Source organism: Echinops telfairi, unplaced genomic scaffold (assembly GCF_000313985.2).
Source record: "Echinops telfairi isolate 266 unplaced genomic scaffold, ASM31398v2 ScPeMD7_7420;HRSCAF=8458, whole genome shotgun sequence".
In the NCBI taxonomy this organism is placed as follows: domain Eukaryota; kingdom Metazoa; phylum Chordata; class Mammalia; order Afrosoricida; family Tenrecidae; genus Echinops; species Echinops telfairi.
Genome location: NW_022111320.1, coordinates 48,831,114 through 48,839,271, shown reverse-complemented (window position 1 = coordinate 48,839,271; position 8,158 = coordinate 48,831,114).

Sequence of the window (8,158 nt, the reverse complement as noted above, 5' to 3'; positions counted from 1 at the left end):
CCAAAACAAGGCTCCATAGAATACCAAATGAAATGTGTGAACAGGTTTACCCAGGACTGGAAACACCTACTCATCTATGCCAGGAAATTTGGAAGATAGCTATTAGGCCAATTGACTGGAAGAGATCCATGTTTATACCCATACCAAAGAGAAATGACCCAACAGAAACTCCAATTATAGAACAATATCACTGATATGACATGAAAGTAAAATGTTGCTGAAGATTATCCAATAACAGTTGCAGCAATATATTGACAGGGAGCTGCCAGAAGATCAGGCTGGAGTCAGAAGAGGACATGAAACGGAGATATCATTGCTGATGTTAGATGGATCTTGGCTCAAAGTAAATAATACCAGAAAGCTGTTTACTTGTGTTTCATTGACTATGCGAAGACACTGACAGTGTGGATCAAAACCAACTATGGATAACCCTAAGAATGGGAATTTGTCAACATTGTGCTCATGAGGAACTTGTACATGGATCTAGAGGCAGTTCTTTGAACGGAACAAGGGGATACAGCATAGTTTAAAATCAGGAAAGGTGTATTTATTCAATTTATATGCTGAGTAAATAGTCCAAGAAGCTGGATTACATGAAGAACATGTCAATAGGATTAGAGGAAAAGTTATAATAACCTGCAATATGTGGATGATACAACTTGCTTGCTGAAAGAGAAGGACTTGAAATACTTGCTGTAGATCAAGGACAGCAGCCTTCAGGATGGATTACAACTAATGTAAAAGATAATAAAAATCCTCACAGTTGGACCAATTGGTAAAGTCATAATAAATGGTGAAAATATTGATGTTGTCAAGGATTCTGTCCTGCTTGAATCCACAATCCATGCTCATGGAAGCAGCAGTCAATAAATGAAATGTTGTATTGCACTAGGAAAATCTGCTGCACAGGTGGTCCCACCCTTTTTAAATTGATTTATTGGGGGCTCTTACAGAAATTACAATAATCCATAAATCAATTACATCAAGTGCACTTATACAGATGCTACCATCATCATCTTCAGAACATTTTCTTTCTACTTGAGCTCCTTAATTACAAGACCTTTTTAAAAAGTGTTGAAGAGGAAGCGTGTTACTTTGAGGACTAAGGTGTGTCTGAACCAAGCCATGATTTTTGCAATTGCCTCACATTGGTGGCATAATGGTTAAATGGTAGGTTGCTAATCACAACGTCTATAGTTTGAAAACACCAGGCAGCTCTGAGGAAGAAAACGGAGGCTTTCTACTCCTGGAGAGTTACAGTTTCAGTAACTCACAGGGCAGTTCTACCTTGTCCAATAGGGTCAGTACGAGTTGGAATTGACTTGACAGTGAGTTTGGGTTCACATGCATGTGAAAGCTGGACAGTAAAGAAGGAAGCCCGCGGAAGAGATTATGGTGCTGGTGAAAAGTCCTGAAAGTACCATGGACTGCCAGAAGAACAGGCAAAGCTATCTTGAAGTTCCTTCAGGATGCTTCTTAGAAGACTCTGGATATACTTTGGACATGTTTTCAGGAGAGCCCAGTCCCTGGAAAAAGACAACATGCTTGGTAAAGTAGAAGGGCCACACAAAAGAGGAAGACCCTCAAAGACATGGACTGACGCAGGGGCTTCCAACAGTGGTCCGTCTCAAACCTAACAATTGTGAGGATGGTGCAGTGTTTCACTCTGTTGTACATTGGATTGCTATGAGTCAGCACTGACTGGAGGGCAACTAATAACAACAATTTGCAACAATCTGTTCTTTTTATAACTCCGAAGTAATTAAACTCGACACACCCTACACCAATAAGGTCTCATTAACATAACAAAGAAAATCTTGTTCCCAAGGGGGGTTAACATCCATAGGTGTATATATAGCAGTTAGGGTTCTAACACATTTTTTTTCTCAACTCATTTTTGAGTATACAATTTAATCCATAACAACATTGTAATTTCTTTTATGCATAAATTAGTTAGAAGTATATTGTAAAACCCCCAAATTTGAGGAGGCTTTCAAGTAATTAAAAAAAAAATTAGGTCAATATGCACTATAGTTAAAGTACCTGAATCAATTTTTGTCAATAGTTCATTGTTGGTGCTGAGTGCTTGAGGTGATTCTCAGAAATGCTGTTGAAACCTTGCTATGATCTCAGTTCCTCTCGGTAACTGGTGGGTGGCTATACACCCCCGACTTGGACCACATCCCAGTGGATCTCCAGTGGGAGATCTGGGGTAGACTGCCATATCCCATATGGCATTACTGATGGGGAATCATGAGTGTTTACCAACGGATGCTTAAGAAACCCAATCTGTACCCATTTGGGAGAGACAGGGTCTTTATTAGTTGATTAGTCAAAGCACCCAAACTTCAGAAGACAAAGTGGGCTGAACATTTTATACTCTCTAGTTCTCTAATCCCTCTCCTGGTTCCTCACTGGTTGAATACTATGGGGTTAACAATCTTTCCCAGCTGCCACCTATTGCCTGAAGTTTCTTATTCTTTGACAGATGCCCTCTCCCAGGCCGAGCCCCCACGCCCTCCCTTGATTAATTTGATTCACATGATACAATTCCCCACATAACTATCAGCTTGTGCTTTGACTACTTAGCATACTCGGCCGTTTGTTCCTTTATTTGCTGAAGATGGACCATTTTGAGATTTATTTCTCACAATTGACTCATGACCCTATATGATAGAGTGTAACTGCCTTTTGTTTGTAATCTCTGTTGGAGTAGACTGTCAGATCTTTTCTCCCAAGGAGCCGTTGGCAGGTAGGAATTGCTGATCTTTTGGTTAGCAGTCTAGCGCTTAACCATTGAGGCACCATACCTCCTTAAAGTAAGGGGTCAAATGTCTCTGAAAATCACATGTATTTTGCAACTGTTGGACACAGTCTTATATGAGTCTGTTAAGTAAAGGTTGTTCATTACGCTGTTAAACTCTTTTTCATTTGCAAGTCTTCTGTTTCTGAACAAACCTTGTTAAAAGCTCCCACTGTGAGAGATTTTCAACAACAAAACTACTGACAGTTTAGATGGGGTCATTCGTGGCTGTGAAGGGCTGCTCTGTGGCTTGTAGGCTGTTAATTAATTGGCTTCTACTCACCAGCTGCCAATAAGACGACTATAGCTTAACAATCTAAAATGTCTCCAGACTGTGCCAAGGTCCCCGTCCAGATAAAATTGGCCTTGGTTGAAAACCATTCCTTTATTTTACTTTTGTGTCTTATAAGTAGTGTATAGAAAAAGAAAACGGAAAAATAGTCTGGTCATCTTAATTTTCTATTTCTTTTAAAATCATTTTATTGTGGGCTCGTACAACTCTTATCACAATCCATCCATCCATCCATTGTGTCAAGCACATTTGTACATTTGTTGTCATCGTCATTTTCAAAACATTTTCCTTCTACTTGAGCCCTTGTTTTCAGCTCATTTTTGCCCTTCCATCCCTCTCCCTTGAAAATTTATACATTATTATTTATGTCTTACAGTGTCCGATTCCGATGTCTCCCTTCACTCACTTTTCTGTTGTCCAGATCCCATTGACACGTGATCACACAGGCTGGTGTGCTTCTTCCAAGTGGGCTTTGTTGCTTCTCAGCTACATGGCCGCTTGTTTACCTTCAAGCCTTTAAGACCCTAAACGCTTTATCTTTTGATAGCAGGACACCATCAGCTTTCTTCACCACATTGGCTTATGCACCCACTTTGTCTTCAGTGATCGTGTTGGGAAGGTGAGCATCATGAAATGACAGTTTAATATAACAAAGTGTTCTTGCATTGAGGGAGTATTTGAGTAGAGGCCCAATGTCCATCTGCTACCTTAATACTATACCTACAAATATATGCACATAGATCTATTTCCCCATTGTCATATACAAATATATTTACATGTGTACATACCTGTATTTAGACCTCTATAAATGCCCTTTGCCTCCTAATTCTTTCCTCTATTTCCTTGTACTTTCCTCTTGTCCCACTATCTTGCTTAGCCTTCATTTGGGTTTCAGTAATTTCTTTCGGTTACATTGCCCTTGATCAAGTCCTACCAGGCCTCCTAAGCCCTCCTTGCAATTGATTTTGGATTATTTGTTGTTCACTTGTCCCTGGGTTTTTTAATACTCACTTCTTTTCCCCTGCCTCCCCCTATACTATGCCCCCACCACCAGAAAACACTGGTTCCATTGTTTTCTCCTTCAGTGTGTTTATCCCGCCTGTCTTATCTAGATAGACCTGCAGAGATAATATGCACAAAAAACAAGACAGAGCAAAACAAAGCAACAAAAGAAAACAACAAAAAAACCCAACCATGCACAAAAAAGAAATGCCTGTAAATAGTTCAAGGTCCGTTTATTTACCTTTAGGATTGTTTTCTGGTAGTGTCTGATGGGGTGCCATGCCCTGGTCCCAAAGTCTATTTTTGGTATCCCTGGGGACTTCGTTGCTCTGTTCCCCTTGCTGTTCTGTTGCATGCCCTTAGTGTTTTGCCTCAGTGTGGTGGGTCAAATCAGGTGTAATTCCTGCACTGTCTCCAGTGTTGTCCCCCATAGCACTAAGGTCCTCTCTGTGATTTGGCTGCTCTGAGCAGGAATATTCTCCTCAGAGCTTGGTGGACCAGGATGTGCTCCACTCTCTTTTCCTTTCCCTTCATTTGCTCCTGTGTGCTCTGATAAGACATGTCCCTCAGTGCTGTCCTCTGAAGTGAATTCTGTGGGGAGCGGGGCTGTCCACATAGTTGGGATTGGGGCCAGCCTCTCAGACTTCCGTCTTAGTTTTCTAATTGGAATTTTTAGTCTATGCTGGTGCCCCGGAAAATATTGTTGATAGATGTATCTTAGAAATTCTCTCGTGTATACTGTGGTTTCCATTCATATCTCCATGGATGGGTATTTTATCCTAAAATTTATCTTTTGGTTCCTGCCACCATTCAGTGCTTCTGGTCTCAAAGGCAAAGGAGGCAGGTGTTCACAGAGGCAATAAGCCACAGACTCTACTTCCTCCTCCTATTTTTGACTCTCCTTACTCTGTTGCCTCAGGTGAATACAGAGCAATTGCATGGTGGTGAATTGCAAGCTTTTAACACCCTAGGTACTTGGATGGTGAATTGCAAGCTTTTAACACCCTAGGTACTACAAAACTATCAAGGAGGTAGAGCAGAAGCAGTACATGCATCAATAGACCAAGTAACTGAGATATCCCATGAAACCATGACCTTTTAGTTTCTCCAAACCAGGGGTGCTCACACTTTTTCAGCATGTGAGCTACTTATAAAATGATCAAGTTAAAATGATCTACCAACTACAAAAATGCAAAACACATTTATTTGATTTATTTATTACATTTATTCATAAATGCATTAAGAATTCTTTATATATACAATGTATGTTTATGTACCTTGCATAATCGCACGAGTCCATATTGCACAACACAACACAATTAACTATGGACATTTTTTGTCATTACCTGATTTAACTCTGATGACTTGCACTGAATGGAATGAGTGAGGGATGCATAGTCCGGACAGAAGCTGCTGACAGCCAGCCTCAAGCACACTTCCAAATGATCATCAATCATGGGGGAACGGTCCTTGGACTAATGATCTTTATGTGGGAAAAGGCTGACTCACATAAATAAGTAGAGCTGAATAATGCAGTCAAGGAGGTAGCAGCACATTTTCTCATGTTTGGGTACTTTCCCTCTGTGAGTAAGTTCCAGAACTGTTCATGCGCTCTGGACCTCAGCTAATGTCAGCTTGTAGTGTCAAAATCTTCCATTCCCTATGAAAGTGATACGTTTTTGTCTTCTTACTTGGTCCGGCTCCCCCACTCATTTTAATACCCTTTCTTACATTTAAGACCAAAAAACCAAGGTCTAAAAATTGGCGATAACTTAGCTTGTCAGTTTTGCTGCACTTAGCGCAGTTGTTTGCATCTTATTGGTTGCGTTGTATTTCAACTAAGTGATGGGATTGATGATAGGCTTATGTCTATTTTTTTTAATGCCATTCGATCTACCCACACTACATTTGCGATCGACTAGTAGATCGCAATTGACGTAATGAGCACCCCTGCTCCAAACCAAATCACCTGGATCATAGTTTTGGAAGACACCAAGGTCAACTGGCCTAACAGTTGTTGCTTCTGAGCTAGATGGCTGCTTGATTACCTTCAAGCTTTTAAGACCCCAGACGCTATACTTTTTGATAGCCGGGCACCATCAGCTTTCTTCGCCACATTTGCTTATGCACCCATTTGTCTTCAGTGATCCGCTTGACACCTCGTGATCACACAGGTTGATATGTTGTTCCATGTGGGCTTTGTTGCTTCTGAGCTAGATGGCCACTTGTTTACCCAGAACTGAAAATCTTAAAAGAGACCAGGCTTACTGGTCCTATAGTGACTTGTGGGACAGCCAAGATAATGGGCCTTACGCTTTAGGTCTGGAACTGAATTTACCTCCAAGTTAGAATAACCAACTGTGGTAGTTACATAATGTGGTGTCAATTTGAGGATTAAGAGTGTAGGGTGGAGTCTAGCCTGTCAATAGGGATATAGCCAATGAGGCCTCTGTGTGGGTGTGGCTTTCTCCTGACCATTCTGGCAACTCCTGGGTTTCCTCCTTGGAGATGGATGACACACTCTACTGATAAGACCCATGGTGCTATGCTCTGGGAGCTAGTGAAGCCACATGGACCTACCCTGATGCAACCAGATCTCTGGACCTGGAGACGCCACTTAGAGATCTCTGCCAGTGCTGAGATGCTTATGCCACTGGATCCACAAGACTTCCAACCCACAGGCCTGTGATCCTCCTGTGTTCGGCATCATTGCATGTATTTTATGAGTCTGAAGAGGCTTTAGAGATTGGTATCAGACATATGAGGTAATAATGGACTTAAGGACTTGCTCTGTACTGGGCTGAGATGTTTTCTCAATATTCAATTGCTCTTGTATACAAACCTCTTTCTTTTTTTTAAAATCATTTTATTGGGGGCTCTTACAATTCCCATCACAATCCATACATCCATCCATTATGTCAAGCACATATGTACAAACCTCTTTCTTATATATACATATGAGTGTCCATGAATTTGTTTCTCTAGTCAACCGGGACTAACACACCAGCCATTTAAGATCAAAGGAGTTAACATTTACCGAAGGACAATGTTCAGAGGGTTAGGAAAGGCGAGGTGAGGAAAGAATCACAGGGAAGAAATGGGATAAGTGATGGTACAATTAGGGAACTGCAACAGATGAGTTGAATCAAAATGTGAATGAACTGTTGAATGTGAAAACATGATCGGTTCTGTCAACTTTTACCTAATTCACACAACAAAAGGTTTTTAAAAAATAAACAAAATGAAAACATCCCATCCCATGAGTTGTTTGGTTGTCCATAAGCAGCTTTAGTAGTTTTTTTTGGGTCTTTGTTGTAAATATGTCACATAGTTTTTTGCCTTCTCCTGAGGTAAATTCAATTCAATTTTTTTACAGGTGTACAATTGATAGACAGCCATCATATAAATTGGCTGTGAAATCTTACCCTTAATCAGTGTAATTTTTCCATTGCCATTACACTGAAATTCAGTACTCCACAAATAATGATCCTTTTCCTCATTCTCTCTTCCTTCTATACACTGGTAACTACTTATAAACCTTGGTCTCTGTACATTCTCTGGTACAGTCATCTGGTTTTGGCTTTTTATATAAGTGAGGTGAGACAATATTTGCCCTTTTGTGATCGGCTTATTTTATTCAACAAGTATTCAAGTTCCATTCAGATGCACCAGGACTTCACTTCTCCGACTGGGTAAACAGTATTCCATTGTATTTACCACATTTTTGTTTTATCCACACACCCACTAATGGGCATTTAGGTTATTTCCATCCCCTGACTATTGTAAGTAGTATTGCAATGAACATTGGTGTGTGCCTCTGAGTGCCTGTTTCAAGTCCGTGGAGTATATGCTTAGGAAGGAATTGCCGGGTGGTATGGTAGCTCTGTTTTCAGCCTTTGGAGGAACCACCATATTATTTTCCACAGCAGCTGCTCCACTTTGCATTCCAAACAGCAATGGATAAAGGGTTCCAATTTTTCCACATCCTCACCACCATTTGTTTTCTGTTTTTTGGCTTGCTTTTAATATTAGTCACCCTTAGATGATCCCTTCAGGACCAG